General features: G+C 45.7%; 1 protein-coding gene across 2 annotated transcripts in view; it reads left to right on the top strand.

Moving 5' to 3' along the window:
* Positions 1–17,314, top strand: part of Ets98B (DNA-binding protein Ets98B) — a 104,185-nt gene that overhangs the window by 31,561 nt on the left and 55,310 nt on the right. The window contains exon 2 of one of the 2 annotated variants that reach the window (XM_033476396.2): positions 10,293–10,378. The exons of the other annotated variant lie outside the window; for it this stretch is intronic. The gene's annotated coding sequence lies outside the window, so the exon portion shown is untranslated. The remainder of the gene's footprint in view (positions 1–10,292; positions 10,379–17,314) is intronic. 2 annotated transcript variants of the gene reach the window in all.

Here is a 17,314-nt window from a genome sequence, read left to right as displayed (position 1 = left end):
GCTACGACTATTAGAAGCGCTCCATCGCGCCGAAGCCGAAGCCGAAACCGAAGTCGAAGCCGAAGCAAAGCCGACGCCGACGGCTTCCGAGATTCAAGGGCCCATCACTACGATGGTAGAAAAGACATTTTGGTCATTGTCCAGTATACTAGTCCCTCTATCATCTAAAAAAAAGAATTCAAGTCGTCTAGTCGATTTTCTAAAAAAGTTATTCCGTTTTAAAAGGTGTACGAACACTTTGGTGGCCACTGTAAATTGCATCGAGAGCGCGTCGTTCGAATTTTCCCAACAATTTCCGTCGACCTCCATTCGATCGCGATGAGCAGCAGCGCATAGCACACCGTGCACGAGATACCAAAATCGTTGTCCCTCTTTATAAAGTAGTGGGAGAGAAGAGGGATGAAGTCCGATTACGATTACGGGTACACGGGTTACGTATATACACGTAGATAGTTATAGCCCCGAGGTTGCACACGGCGAAGGAGGGAGTGTGGAGTGAGTACTGCGCATATCCTATCTGCTCTGGATACACAGGAGGCGGGTTCTTAGAACGGGAGGCCATTACCGGTGCCCGGCCACATACTGATATCTCAATACAAACCCTTAGTTTGAATCCATTATAATACCGGGGTACGCGAGCACAATCGTCGCGTCGCGTCGTGTACTCGTCCACGTATGCAGCCGCAGCCTCGACAGTATTATCCTGCCAGGATGCCATCCATACCACGTTCCGAGAACGCCTCCTGGAACCCTTTCTCTTTCCTAGCCACGAATTCTCGCGCTCTCGAGCTCGTGCTCGCGCTCGCCTTTCGGTTTCTTTCGTGTATCGCTGGCTTATCGTGCTACTTTGCCTCTCGATCGCATTAATCGCCTCGGCAGCCACCGCCGCGACAATTTTTCCGTCAACAAACGCTCCCTTCTTCCCTGTCTTCGTACGTTTATCTACCATCGAACGACTCTCTTAACTCTTCGCGCGCACGGATTATTTCAGGACGTTCGTCTTTCGTTAGCCCGAATCCTTTTTTTTCTCGTTCGATGGGAGTATGCACGATTAATATACATAGATCGGTTGCTGACAAATACATAGACGTTGCTAAATCATCTTCTACGATATATTTGTAATTCCAGATTGTTACAAATGTAGTCTCCGACTACGAAAATTCACGTTTTCTTTAGAGCACTGGAACAGAACGATCCTCTCTAGATCATCATGTTTATCTTTTGCAAATAAAATTCAACCATTCGTTTAAGTTGGTTCAACTGAAGTCAGTTTAGTTCGACTTGAAAATAGTTGTTGCGTTTTAGAATGTGTGCGAACGCTTTCGTGGCTCGCTGTATTTATGAGCATGTCTTGTTATTATATGATTATTATATAATTATATTGTTATTGTATAGTTGTTATGTTATTGTATAATTACATACTTATATGACAATTCATTCAGCTTTATTCAACAATTTTTCCAAAACATAAGATATTTCTTGCAGAGTTATTAGCCTATTTGTTGTCCCTAAAATGCAACAGCAATTTCTTTTATTCGATTGTCGACAATTAATTAATCAAACGATTTAAATGTTCTGAGTCAAAATGAAGCCAATCACCGCCTTTGGGGAGGGTTACAGGCAAAATGCGAACTAGCGTCGATACACTGTGCGGTTTGTTTTCCAGTTCTCCGGAAAGGCAAGCAAGTTCACAGCGAAGAAACGCGAATCGACCGATGCGGAACAGCGTTGTTTTTCCGTGTCCAGCTAGAGGTTGATATTCGAACGTCTATCCGAAGCAATTAATCCCCGATCCCGCGGAGATATCGCAGCCCCGCGAACGTGCCTCGTTATCTTCCTCGTAATCTTCCAGCGGAAACGTTTTTATCGATCGCTCGAGGTACCTTTCTCTCCGTTTATTGCTACTTTGTGCAGAGAATGGCAACAGCGAATATAATATTCCATGCCGTGTCATTAGCGATATCGCGTTTCCTGTGCACCTTTGTAGCGACCTCTATTATCTCGGCACACACCGCTTCCCCGTACCATTTATCTCGTTCAGGTTTTCTTCGGCTGAACCGTTGGTCGCCCATTTTCTCGTTGAAATTATACTTAAGAGACTACTCGACGGTCCATTCTCGGAGCCGGAAAAATGCGGCCAACTCGCGGATCGTTCTCACGCTTCGACGTGGACAACTCCGAATCAAAAGTGCGAGCTTCGACGAGCTTTAACGAGACACGCGAGCTTTGCCCTCGGGGGTCTGAATTCTTCATTATAGCGGCCACGAACAAATTTATCGTAAATTGAAATCGGGGAATATCAATGTTTGCATACGAATTCAGCAATTCGAGAGCAGCAAAACGAAGCGTCTCAAGAACAACTGGCTGGTGCCTGCTCGAATGCGCAATGTGGATCGACAAGGTTGGGCGTCTCGGAGCCGAAATTCCAGTAAAATCGAGAGTGCTGTCCGCGGCGCTGTCTGTAAAAAGCATATCGGCCGACGGAATAAGGCTGTCAAGCTCACGGCTAGCGCAACAATTCTCGGGACAAAACCGCGAATAATACGGGCGGAGCCGTGTCGCGGCTTACCTGCGCTGATATACAGGGTGGGACACGGAACGTGATCAGCTGCATTTATTCTGCTGCTGGTGCTTCGATTGGGAATTTTTTGTGCTAATATAAGATTGCCTGAGGAGATCCTTTAAGACGATTGCACCAAACTTGTTGTCAACCTTCTTTCAGTCAGAGTTATCAAGGTTTCATTTATAGGTGAACCCACAAATATTTTTTTAGATTCAGATCAAACTATATGTTATGATGCTTGCCGAATTCGTCTCGGCGTCCCCTAAAAGATGGATGCAATAATAATTACAGGTCAACCAACAAAAAGCTGAAGGTGATCTTGACAACTCCGGAAAAGTAGGGTCGACGAAACATTTGGTACGATCATCTTCGAGCTCTCCTTAAACCATGTTATTTTAGCTGAACAAAATCTTCGATCGGGCCACTGGCAGTAGAATAAATTAAAGCGATCGTGTTCCGTGCGCCACCCTGTATATACATATATGGAGGTCGCGGAGAATACAGAGGATATAAAGGATACAGAGAATAGAAATACATACGAGCACGCGCGTACGCCCTTACGGGTCGAATTATCGTCGCGGCCGGGTATCGTAAACACGTGAACGTTATGTCTTTAGCAGCCACGCAGGAAACATCGATCGGTGCTCTCGATTGCATCGTGGCCGGTGTAACGATAGTCTGGTCCTGGAGACATTCGCCTCCGCAGTGTCGATGCGATCGTAGAGCCTGGCTCTTGTTCCCGTCTAAGTGCCATGGACCCGGCCGCGGAACGAGAGCATTCCCGCGATAGCGTTCCCGCGAGCGCGATTTTACGATAGAAAATACGACGCCGAGCGTCCTCTTTCAGTCGCGCCAAACAAGTTCGCAAACGCCGAGCGTCCTGGCCGTCCGAATCCGCGAGAATCATGGCCCCCGCGAATATCCTCGTCGGTTTTCCGAGCAGAAAATTTACGTCCGCGTCGAGAGCCTCGCGTTCTCCGCTCGAGAATTCCTCGATGGCTCGCTACCTCGCCATCCGGAACGCTTCGCTTTCGTTTCTTCTTATCGAAACGAAACCTGCGCACCCGAATTTCCATCGCTGTTACGCCAAGCAATCGAAACGCGATTCCTTCGACCGACTCTTGTACCAAACACGGACATTTTCGCAGATTTCACGGTCGCTCCGCTCTGGTCGATGCTCTCACAGGTTCTGTAACAATAATAATAATAATAATAATGTTTGTCCTTTAACGGGATGAACAATCAATTTCTTATGGGATATAATGTAATAGCTAGTACACGAGTAAGAGTATATAATAATGTTGTAGTTTAACATGTTCCGCGCCACGTGTACCATCAATGGTACGTGCTTGCATGTTCATTTAATGCGTTAAAGAAATAGTTTATAACAAATTTAGAACTGAAGAGTTAAATTCCGCCACAAGACTGGGTCGCAATAAGTTTGTTTCATTGTTATATATACGATAAATAATAATTACGCATAATTTTTAGTAAAATATCAAATGGTCAGTGTGAGAAATCGAGTAAAAACAGCTCGACACCGAATAATAATAAAATAATAATAGAATAATAATAAAATGTTTATTCAATTATAGCAATTATAGCACAGTGTGTGCTATACATAACTTTCATCGAATGTGTAAGAATTTTTCAGAATTTTTCAGAATTTTTAATAAACAGGCGTCGTTGAATCGAATATCTCTACGTTCTTGTTCACCGCAATGTTCGCCGCAATGTCTCCACTTGTCGAATATCAAATAAACATATGGCAATCCAGTAAAAACAATTTAAATGCCGCGAAATTTCAAAGTAACGACAAAAAATGGACACCCTTTATAATCTACCATAACAAGATGACGATTCGTGGTGCAGTAAATTGTCTCCAATTGTCCCTCAGCTTGTCATAGTCGTCGATTACCAACAACTATAAGAACGAGCCACGCGGCTCGAATAATCGTATCACCTCGCCCCAAATTATCCATTTTTGTCTACAAGCTGAGAGACAATTGGAGGGGATTTATTGTAGCACCTAGGAGACCTCCGAATCTCTCTCATCCTCGAGCTGACAGAAAATCGGAAATATCAAAACCGATATTTCTTGGTAATACGGTTAAAGAAAACGCTTGCACGAAGCAGTACGCGCCATACGATATAGTAAATAGAGTGGTCCACCCACCAACGGCCCGTAAAGCGCGGGTGTGACGACAGATTGCGAAACGTGGGACGACTCGGAGAAGAAAACCTCGACGCCCACGCGACCCGCTCATAGTTTTCCGAATGCCGTTTTCGAGAGCACATTACGTTACACCCCGCCCCCTCCCCCTTGAACAGCTTTCTCCCTTATTTATCGAACATCGATGTCGAGTCGCGGGTCGCGCGCCTCGCCGGTTGGACGCAAATATGGACAAGTCTGTTGAAATAGTTAGCTCCGTCAACTGCGAGGAGTCCTATGGTCTCTTTAGTCCTTCGCCGAACCAGTCTGCGTCGAAGCATCGTCGTTTCGATGGTTCTAAGTTGCGAGACCCTTGAGGTTTTCATGTCCTACAGTCCTGAAGCTTAGCGCAAACCGAACGCTCGATGGTCTCGCAGCTCCGACGAAAATATCCTGAAGCGCTGAAGTTCTAGAGTTCTAAAATCCCGAAGCTCGAAAGTTCCGAAAGAAAGAAGCCTCGCGGGTCAGGAAGACGTCTCGAAGAGTGCCGAGGGTTGAAAATCGCATTTATCGCGCAGCGATTGCGGCAAGAAACGATTGAGATTAGCCTCGCTCGGATCGGAGGGATTGCCGATAGATGCGGCGTATCGAGAATAGACGAGAGGGTTGGATCTCGGCGGAGCGAGGGTAGAATAAGAAAGAGAAACCGAAGGAGATCGGCTGCATCGAAATGCTCGAGGCGTGGAACGGGTCGACGTGGAAGGCGCGCTCGGATGTTAGCGAAATAAATTATTGCCGCGTTTTCAATTTTTAACCCGTTCCCCGGCCGTTCTTTTTTCACGACGTTTGCTCCCTCGACCCGGCCAATCTGCGCTCAATCTTCCCGCATTCGCCGATCCTCTCCGTATGCGAGCTACGGAGCCACGGTGTTCCGCTGAATTAAACATAAGTCAGCGAGTATAAAATATGCCGCGAACGTTACCGGCAGATATAAAACGCGACTCGGTAGGTGTACGTGCCACGTGCACCGGGGGAATGCGCGCACATAGTCTTTTTTTCCTTCGGCGGAGGAAAACTTTACGTCCCGCCGAAAACCGTCCGCGGCGAGATCCCTGCCGGCGACCTCCCGACAGTCCCGACAGTCCTGGCGTATAGTGTTACAGAAGCCCGAAATCATGGTCAAAATCTAAGACATCGGCGGATTTCATTTTGATAATTTGTACGTGAAGGTTTTCATGGTCGCCGATTGCGAATCTGAATCTCAAATGTCAATAAGCAAAATGGCGGATCCAATACGGCAGATAGATGGTTGAAAAATTGATTGTTGGTATCTGCACGTTTTCGGGAATTCTGATCACGAATCCGAATTTGCAAATTTTGACAAAAATCCGGCAGAAAATCATTTCTTCGTCGCTCCAGCCGCCGCGTCATCGTTTTGATGTCGATGACGCGTCCTTCTTCATCAAATGTTTCACGATTAAAGCGTTCGATTATTGAATTGGTGTCACCATTTAAATGTCCCTTAATCATCAGAAACGCTTCTTTTCTGCTAAATCGGTATTCTCTGTCCAATGATCCTGAAAATAGAGAACACGTAATTGAGATATTTGTTTTCCGTCGAACAAATTGCAATTCCTCCAAAATAATTTTCGACATTGTCTAATAGAGCAGCCCTTGCAACAATTGAAAACAATTTCAGTATTTTGTCACGATTTTGAAATGTTATTCCGTTTTATATACTTTCGTGAGCCAGTGTACCATACGTTGCCTCATAAAAAATGGCTATAATGGACAAACGTGCAGCTCGACGCAGCCAATTTTTTACCTCCAACAAGATGAAAGTATAAACTATTGTCGCAGTAAGCTCGAAGACAGGGCCGCCTAAGACGGCCAATAAATGCATTCCATTTTCTCTTATAATTTGAGTCTACAATTTATCGGTCTGCAAATTTAACAGTTAACAATTCTTGATGCGATAGCGCTGAAAAATCTACTCACCGCCAGGAGCAATATCCAATTTATAGAATTGAAAATAATTTCTTCCACAAAAAGATGTACTTTGCACTTCGCACTGTCGCTCACGCTCGCGAGAAACGATTGCCCAACAAACTCGAAGTTTAAAGTGCAATCGCCGCTCAGATATGAAAGTATGACTCATTTCGTTTTGCCCACACCATAGATGCATGATCGAAGTAGCCAATTCGTAAATTAGCACATTGACGGCCGCGCCGAAAACATCTCAAAATTTCATAGAATTAAAGTATTTTAATCAATTAAATTAAACTTGCAAAGCAAACTTTGTATGACGTCGATTACTATTTCAACATTCTTAGCTCTTGCGAATCTTAATAAAATTAAGAAATTTTCATGGATTAGTATAGAAATTCAATTTTGAATAATATCGCATACGGGTGACGCGGCAACCTCGATTTTTAGGATTTTCACCATGATTTCGGGCTTCTGAACTACTGCGCGACAGTAAGAGAGACGCTCTCGACAATCGATATCGTTCGATCTCTCTGCCTCGCGATCTCGTGATGTCGGGATTCCGAGAGTCATCCTCGGACCTTGAACATTAATTCCTCGCCGCACCAATTTTTTTACAATTACGACGATTAGGATTTTTTCGATCGCAATAATTTCTTAGGAGTAAAAGAAACTTTATTACGTGTGTTTATATCTACTTCAATGTTTAAATATTGGTGACAAGAGAATTCGATCTCGTGCTTCGAAAAGCCCGTTTCGCCCACACAATCTTCTACAGTAAATTCTCTTTAATTGACGCTCAGCTTGGAAACAAAAATGGGCAATGTGGCAAGAGATTGCGGAGAATGTACTGTTTTCTTTTCCTCCTCCATCTTCGCCGCGGCAGAAGCAATTCTTTCACATCTAAAACTTCGCCGATGGTCGCGCGATACGCATATCTCCGAAGGAAAACTCGGGCGAGCCGATCGGCGAAAACGGGAATTCGCATGAATGTCCGCAGTCGCCTAATCACGTACGCCGGCTTACGGCGGCGGTCGTCCTTATGCACGGCTCGGCGTCGCGCGTCGTTTCGCATGCGGGAAGCTCCGCGTATTCATTCAACGACGGCGTTTCGAGATCGGTGTACGCGGCTACTTGTTTGTCTCGTTCGTTGTACCGTTGCCCATAGTATCCTCAATTAAAACGGGCAGCGTAACAGAACCCGATCGCTGTTAACGTCGCATCGCTGCGCGCCATTGCCGCATTTACCGCGCACGATTTTCTTTCGCAGTTCAAGATTCCGTGCGGTCGAAATTGAATCGAAGTTTTCCATAGTATTCCTATGCAATTCCTGCAGCAAAAGAACCGATCTTTCGAATGCTTCAAACTAGAATTGGATAGATCTCGTTTAGTTCTTTTGTTATCTTGTTCTAAACAAAAGTGTCCCATTCGTGGTAGTTCTCCTCTACAATATCGCGCGAGATTTGACGAAAATTCTCTGATAAACCGCTAAAACACGCTTCTCTTTTTCAGTTAATTTAGTGTTCAAGGTCACATCGACTCTCTTAGGTTATCAGTAGACCACGGATTTTTATGCGTTTAAGAAACAAACGAATAAGTTAAATACAGAATTGTGATGACATTAAAAGAATTTATATTATAATTGTAATTATATTACACATGTATATAATATTATATTTGTATTATAATATAATTATGATATTATATTTATATTATTAATTTGTATTAAATAGTGTTTTAAATTTATTGCAATTATTAAATAAAAAAAGGCATTTTCATCGAAATTATGTTTCTTATAATTAAATGACAATTTTTATTTTCCATAAAGATCCGCAGTGTACTTGTTAGCGACCACGTTGTAGGAGTATGTAATTAAATAAAATTTTAGGTAAGCGTTTATATGAAATGACGAATAATAATACAAATAATGCAGTATACAATAATAATAATATACAATGTCTTTATTATCACGTCTATGCACTGATATTGTATTTTGGATTATACAGGGTGTCCCAGGTTTTAATGTTCAAACTTTGTCAGTGTATTCTATGGCACAAAGTAAGAAAAAAATGTTATGTAAACATAGAACTTTAGAACTTTATTAAGAAGTTATAACAAAAATTCAGAATATGAATAGTAATCAACATGCTGTTACTGCGGGCATTGGCTTGAATAGATCAGCACATGCCGTGTGTTTATGTAAGCTGTGTTTATTAATACATTTCGAAACGTATTAATAACCGTTGTTGACAATACATGATTGACATCGATCGAAGATTTTTTTTTATTTTTCATTTCTTTTTAGTTGATTACTATTCCTATTCTGAATTTTTGTTATAACTTCTTAATAAAGCTCTATATGACCTATGTTTACATAACATTTTTTTCTTTCATTGTGCCATAGAATATACTGACAAAGTTTGAACATTAAACCCTGGGACACCCTGTATATGTATAACACTTTTGCAATCGGAGAGAATTATAAGTTCATTATGTGCCAGTTTTTTTTCCCTATGTATTTTAAGGCTCGCAGAGAACTGCATAGGCTTCGCTATTAAAAACTGTAAATTCAACAGACAATCTCTGTGTAACCCTTCTTCTTCAAACTTCTCTGAAAGCTTTTCTCTGCGAGTGTCGCTCGGACTTTCTAGACAACGATTGTTAGCGTTGAAGTTGAAACGCGCAGGGTGCATCGCCGTAACGCCGCCGTTAAGATCCACGATTTACGTGCGATTCTGTCGCATTATTGTTGTATACACGACGTTTCCCGGCTCCGTCGAACTTAAGATTATCGGATAACGAACGTTTCGTACGCGGCACACTCGAACGTTGCTCGGAGGGAATTATTAAATTCGCAAACCGGAGGAATTAACGACGGGAACATGGTTTATACGATGTAACGGCGTCGCGGCGCGGCGCTGCGCTGCGCGACGACCACTTTTCGCCCGGGACTCTCTGCACCTTTGCTCGCGTGGCACAACGTTATTCGAACACCTTATTAAGCGCTGCCCCATGCCCGACTATATTTATGCGCCGTTTTACCGCCGTTGTATTTATTTCTCCATAGACCCGATACCTTCCTTCCCTTCTTCTTCCTGTCAAATTACCGCACACGCGCGACGAACTTCTAATCGAGCGCACACGTTTTCACCGTATGCGTGCACAAGCATCTTAGTTTCGTCTCGCTAAGAAGATCGCGTTCAATTCAGCTCGCATTTTCAAAGTTCACCGTGCTTCGTTCGATCGAATTTTCCGAATAGCCGCGGCAACGGAAATTCAACTTTTATCGGTCCGCTCAGGACGGTCTCGTTCTATTTCGATTTAGAAATCTACATAGTAGCCGACGAACAAAAAAGGAGGCTTCGTTCGATCAAGCTTCTTCATCTTCGTAAATTAGAAATTTCGTTCAACCGTTTGCGTCCCGAGAATATCATATTTGTATATTTCTATATTAGAAATCATAGAAAATCGAAATATACGAATATAATATTTTGGTAACTTCTCGCACAGATAACAATAACAATGTACAAAATTACTTCGAGACTATAATCATGCACATCACTGTATATTCGCTATATTTTTGATTTGTAGAATTCGCACGTGCACGCGGACGATCCTATTTAACACTGAACCTACCAAGCAGTAATAGTAACTGGCGCGCGTTGCTTCATAAAAAAGTAAGAAGATCAAATTTACTTAGATTTTAGAACGAAAGATTTTACTATAAAACCTTCTCTAATAATATAATTTATTCGAGCGTTTACCGTGACACAGTGTCTAAAGTTGGCAGAATCGCAAAATAAGGAAACGATCATGTTGACCGCGGTAGGTTTAGCGTTAAAAATATCGCGATAAACGGTTATATCGATCGCTCGGAGATGAGCGGCCGCTATGCGATCACGATACCAGTATTACAGTATTACAGTTTTTTCGTCCAGCCTGCCAAGAAATTAATTCTCCGCGGGTTCCCTTCTCGCGCGCGGCCAGTTTGACCGCGCAGCGTACCATAAAATAATGTAATTCACGCGGCTTATTAAGTACTGCACGCTACTTACTTCCCGCTACGCGTCCATGCAATCACACCCACCCAATTCTACTTGCCTAGATCCGAGCGAGCCGCGGAGAGGGCAACACGTTTATTAAACGCGATACCGTTTTCAATTAAGAATGTTGCGCTCGCAGATAAAACGCGGAATCGAACCGGAGCGCGACCGATAAATTCCGATTCTTTTCATCTACCTGCGAGGAAATTGGCTCGATGGAAGAACTCGAACAGAAAGCTTCTGGATAGAGTTCTACGGGCAGAAAATACGCCGAATGGTAAAACGTTATTGTAAAATCGCCGGTAGAGCCGTTCCACGGCGCTCCGTAGTATCCGACATCATAAAATGGGATTTGATCCGACGGAACGGGTAACAGTTTCTCGCGGCCGAGCCTCGTATAATTTATTAAAGGATTGAGCAACGTGTATTTTCTTGCGATGAACACGCGCAATTGCCTGATGCTGCGGCGATTTATCGTGCCGCTCTAAAAACTGCCGCGGAGAACGCTGCCGCTCGGCTGCGAGCGACGCGAGCGACGCGAGCGACGCGACGTATCGCGCGTAATGTTGTTTCGAAGTGTGATAAGTATCCGCGGGTGAGCGCACTGTTAACTATTTATGGGACCCGATCGGCGACGACAGAAAGCTGCCCGACTCGGGAAACGGGCGGAGATATTTCACGGCTCGATTACACACGATGCTTCCGCTGCTCTTCGCCGACAATGAGAATTTTGAAAGATTTCACGCGGAGCCCCGATGGATCCGGCTGGACAGATCGCGTCGAGCAGAGACGTTCGGGACAAAAAATCGTAACTTCCCAACCAATCGATTCTCAATCTGAACGCGTTAATAATTTTCCGAAGAGAAAATGGAAGAAGACGCGTTGATTTGCATCGAAAACATAATATAATTTCAAATTTTCATTAGCAGCCAGATTTTCATTAAGATAATTTATTGTTAGCCGAATACCGGGCAAGTTTTGTCCGAAATATTTGTTCGTTAATTTCACGGAAGTGCCTGAAGATTCGCAGCGATTGTTTCACACTATACATTCGGACGAATGTCGACACATTTTATCTTTTCAAACGTCTGTCTGTTTTTCAATGATCCGTTGCCGAAGAAAATAAACCGAGACTGAGATTGTATTTCTTCGGTTTAAGCAACAACGAGAAGCGAAGTAAAACCGACATGCTATTTTCTAGATTCAGGTAATTAATACGATCATAAATAACGCCGTTTGCTTAGCAACACGATCGTTCTCGGTTCATCATCGATATCCAATCACGCAGGCTTCTCTTCTTAATCGAGTATGAAATCGATTTCTCGATTTTTGCCCGTTTGGACGACGCACTGCGCAGCGAGCCGAAATAAATGATTCGCGCATGCGGTTCGACATTTACCTGATTAGCAAATCCTATTAAACCTTTTTCTCAGCTATACGCGAAGCTTCGACTGGCTTTTGTTGCCTGGAAATGGAACAGTTGCGCAAAGAGAAAGGCGCCGCGCCGCGCCGCGCCGACACGATGCCTCCTTGAATAAAGGAAAAGAAACTCTGTCTAATCTTTATACAGGTTCTGCCGGCCACTTAACTGCTTTTAGAATGATTTCAAGTGCGCGTCGCGCGCGCCGCGACCAATTCGAACCTCCGGCTTCTTCGTCGAGATGAAAATTTCTCTCGGGTACACAGCTGTTTCCCTCGGTCGTGAAGAAAGCACGCGATCGGTTCGTTAAAACGCGCGATAAAATTGCAACGGGGACGATTACGTGTCCGCTCAAGCCCGCGACCGGCTAGCAACGCCGAGAAGACGATTTTAATCTCGCGGAACACACGGCCGATCGTGAAAGACACGGCTCGCGGCCACGCAGGAAGCAACGATAAAGGAGTAAAAGGGGCGTACGTCTGAACACGCAGCACGGAACAATCCGACGAAATTGCCGTCGGAGCGAACCCATTGAGACATCAAGAGCTCGGACTCGCGCGCACGCTGCACGAATAAAAAGAAATTGCCGGAGTAAATGGGAGCTGCGCCGCCCGCCACCTTCGCCGCACTTTCTCCGTTTCGAGATTTCGATCACAGTGTTGCACAAGCGGGAACGCGAGGAATTGTAATTCACGGTCCGTCACCGGCGCTCAAAATAGTCGTGGCGATTTCGATCGGAGTTAACCAGGCCGAAAAACAATCTCGTGGCTCGGGAACAGGCAAGGCCGCGCGGGAGCAAGGGACAACTTCCGAGTTCGAGGAGAACGGACCCCGCGGCTCAAGGAAATCGAAAACGCTGAACGGCCAGGGGAGACGAAACGACGAGAGGACGGACTATGAATTATGTACCCGGCGAGAAACGAAAATGCGATAGAAACGACAAGAGCTCGAAGGAGAAGGGAACGAAGGACGTGGATAGGCGTACGAGAAATGAAAATATAATGCAGAGTGAAAGGCGAAGGATATACGAGAGAACGTGAATTGTACGAGAAAACGAGAAAGAAAAGGATAAAGAGAAAGGGACACCTACGAAAGCTAGGAGCACGCGAACCCGCGGAGGACAAAGGGCGCTGCGAGGACGGGAAGAAATTGAAGGACGGAAGGGGAAAGGATAAAATGACCATTGAGACTGGCCGAGGACAAAGAAGAAAAGCGATCGTCGGGAGAAACAAACACGCGGTAGAAAGATGCGGTAAACAAAGGCCAAAGAGCATTAAAAATGACGGGCAAGGTAAGGAGAACCAACGATCGAAAGAAGAAAATGCGAGTGGTGGGGTGGGGGAGGAGGAGACGGGAGAACGGAGGCGAAAAGATCTGTCGGAGGAAGAGCGAGCGAGAGAAAGAGATGCCGCCGCGCGCGAGAGGAGGAGGGAGGTGAGCGTGTGCGGAGAGGAATCGAGAAAGGACAATCGCGATTGTCCTTCTCTCTCGCGGAGAACGGCACTCTCAAGGTCGGCCAGTCCGGGTTTTCCAAATCGCGGGCGGACCCACACGAGGAGCGACTTCCTAACTCTGTCTTTATCGCGCCGCGAGACAACGGCACCGTGGCAGAGCGACGAAGCGAAACGATCGTCAACGGAAAGGCGAAGGCAAAGGCAGAAGTAAAAGGCGAGGGTGGGACGTTAGAATGGCGGGAAGTCACGGTAACGTAACCGTGGAAAAAAGCGTAAAGCGTGAAGCGCGAGCGTGATGTACAGGGTGAGTCAGAAAGTGGCGGACACTAGGCGTTTAGCCACGTACGTACGTACTTTGTTCATCGAGAACTGGCACGAAGCACAGTAAATGATCTCTAATTGACGCTCGGATTGTACGCGAACGACGGACAATTTCGGAAGAGGAGATACGATTGTAGTTGCCGATTTTCGACGACTCGAATAATAATCGTGTCTCCTCTCCCCAAATTGTCCATTTTTGTGTCCAATCTGAGCGTCAATTAGGGAGAATTTACTGCGTAAACAGCTACAGGCGAGCGACGCGAGATCGAATCAGGGTCGGATCACGATTTTCGGGTCCTTTTACACGAGGAAATAGGAAGTTAGCTCTCGGAACGGTAATTACTCGATATTAACCCTTTGACTGCGGTGTACTCTCGCGTAGAACCATGAATGCAAACGAAGCGAAATGGACGAATCAGTCGCCGTGACTAGCATATCGTTGCGAAGATAATCGTGAAGAAAGAAATTTGACGATGAATAACGAGTTTCATTTAATAAACACAATGTTTAACCCTCGCAGTACCGGCGTTTGAGCGTTCACGCGCAGCCCCACGTTCGGGTCCAGACGGACCCATGATCTTACGTATGCGAACAGTTTGAATTACAGTTTCATTGTTATTATCGTCATCGTTATTATTACTATTATCGTTGAAAAATATTTCTCTCGTTTGCGACCGAGCGGAAGTACCCGCCTACGCTGTCGCAGATTTTTCCTAGAACAATCGTCGAGCGTGACTACTAGTCGTCAAATGTTCCAGTAGAACATTTTGATCGCTTCTAACGAACGTCCGATCGTGTTCGCGTGGGGAGCAAAAGCTTGCACCCGTGTCGACGTTTTTCGGGCGGGAAACGAGGACGTTGAACTTGCCATCGTAAATCGTTAACGCGATTCCGCGAGCGTGTAACCAGGAACAGGACACGCCGATTATCGCAAACGGAACGGTGCAGTTTCCATCGCGGTATAATTCCTCGATCGTTGCGGCAGATTTCAGTCGCGTTGGACGGCCGACAGATACCGATCGTAACGATCCTTAATAAGAAAATCGTTTCGCAGCGCGAACGAAGATTTGTATCTGGGAAAACCACGTCGCGCTAAGCAGTGAGTCGTATCGATTGTTAAGAACCACGTGCCACGATACGACCAGCGATCCTAGTTTTTATGCCCGTGTTTCTCTTTCTCTCTCTCTCACACACACACACACACACTCCCTCCCTCTCTTTTTGTCTCTCGCACTGCTCCCGGTTTTTCTCCATAACCGACGACGAGCATGTTTCTTAGAAAAATGATTCTGCGATCGGTTCTTTTCTCTGCTCCACGCGGTCGAACGCTGCCGATCGTCGTAGGTCGTAGATCGTTCCCGAAAACAGAGACAAAAAAGCCGAATAAAAAAGTGTGTACGAATAACCGTTGATCCGAGTCCGAGCGCTTCCGGATACGTACGCGCGGCCGCGCAGAAATCGTTCACCGCGATTACGCAGAACCTCGCTCCGCTTTTAAATCAGCCACCCGGAAGAATGTCGATCACCCACGTACGCGTCATAAAAAACCCATAGAGCCCCGTGCGCAACGATCCCGATACGATCTCGATACAGATCGGACGAGCGTGGCTGCTAAACGATCGGTCGATTTATCGGAGGTAAAAAAAGAGAAGAAACGATCCATGGGTGGTTCTGGTATTTATAAAATGCGTCTCGGCCGTTTCTACGCGTACGGTCCGCTGCGTTTCTTCTGCTCCTTTTTTTCTCTCTGTTCGCGTCGGTCCACCGGTGGGCTGTTACGGTTAGCGTTATTATTGTTCTACACGATACCGATCTGCGAATCGTTCTCGCGTCGCGTCCGTCGCGAGCCTCGCCTCGTCCTGAACAGGGTCCGGCCTTTCCGATTAGTAGTTTACCGGCGAATCCAGACGGGGAAAAACGGCTACTTAATAAAGAATTGTAAAGTGACTGGCGGTGTTTGTCGTTCGCCTGGAAACTACGATCCCGATACCGCTTTACGGCCGCGTTAACTGCCCCGGCAGTTTCGCCGGCGCTGCCGACCGTGTCGCGTTTATTAACGACTTATTAGATGCAACGAATTTTAATCTCGTCGGAGCTGCTATTTACCGGAATACCTTAAACGCCGTTCGAATCGTGTCACGGAAAGTCATTTCACAACTCGTTTCGACATAGTTTTTAAGACATTCCTACCTACGGACAATTGTTCCGTGGAACTTAACGATGCATGTGAAAATTCCGAGCAATTGTGAAAAAGAACTAGACGAACGGATAATAATGTTTATGCACCGGGAACGGAATCGATCGAACACGCGCCCGCTTGCGCTTATGCCAACGCGTTTCCGTCAAACAAACGAAACGTGTCCCGAACGATCTGACGCGAATGATCTGACACGATTTAGATCTGACTTGGATAATTGGAAGTGTGCACTTCGCGCGACGCGACCGAACAGAATGTGTTTCGGATGGCACAGCGGAAGCCATGCGTTTCGATTCGCGTTGGTTGCAACGCTGCGATCTGCGTCCTCGAAATTTCTGAGATTCTTCGCGAATCTCGAGAGACAAGGAGAGAGAAGAGAGACAGAGGAAGAGAGAGAGAGAGAGAGAGAGAGAGAAAGAGAGATCGAAAATGCGGTTCGATTGGGGACCCGCATCGGTAGAATTGAATCGTTCGATTATGCGAAACGCGGGCTTTTCGCGCCTTTGTTGGACCGGTGCTCGTGCTCTGTGCTCGTGGTTGTGCTCGTGCTCGGTGCATGCACCGAGAACGACGACGACGACGACGCCGACGCGCCGCCGCCTTACCGCGCGACGGTGCATCGTAATGTAATGCACCGTGATCGCGGCGTGCACACGTGAAATGCGCGGGTCCCCACTCGCAACAATGCCGATGCGTGGGCGGCAAAGTGTTATTAATAGCGAACACTGCCAATATCTCGGCTACAAGCGATGCGGCGCAACGGCGCGCAATAATGAGGCAATTATTAACAAGACTCGATTATGCGGTCGGAGTAGCAGCCGCGGAACACCTAACCGCGTTTCTCGCGGAGACGGAGGGGAGGGGAGACCTTTAGAAACGATCATCGCTAACCAACTGTTTCCCGTGTTCCACGCTCTCTCAAATTCGCTGTCGACCGTTTTTTCTTCAAGATACCGTCGCTCTTCCATTTCTTTTTTCGCTTCTGTCGTTTGCACGGAAGTTGAGCCTTCGAGCGCGAAACCATTTTAACTCTGAACCCGAAATAGCTTTTCTACCCACAGTATTTACGTTTTACATGACTTATTTGCATTTCATGCATATAAAATTGAGCACTGTGACTCATGCAACAGTTACACTGTCGACAGTTCTTTTTTTAAATATAAACAAATTTGATAATG

The sequence above is a fragment of the Megalopta genalis genome, chromosome 6 (genome assembly GCF_051020955.1).
Source record: "Megalopta genalis isolate 19385.01 chromosome 6, iyMegGena1_principal, whole genome shotgun sequence".
NCBI lineage: Eukaryota > Metazoa > Arthropoda > Insecta > Hymenoptera > Halictidae > Megalopta > Megalopta genalis.
The sequence above is the reverse complement of the archived record's forward strand: the minus strand, read 5'-3'. Positions and strand labels throughout refer to the sequence as shown.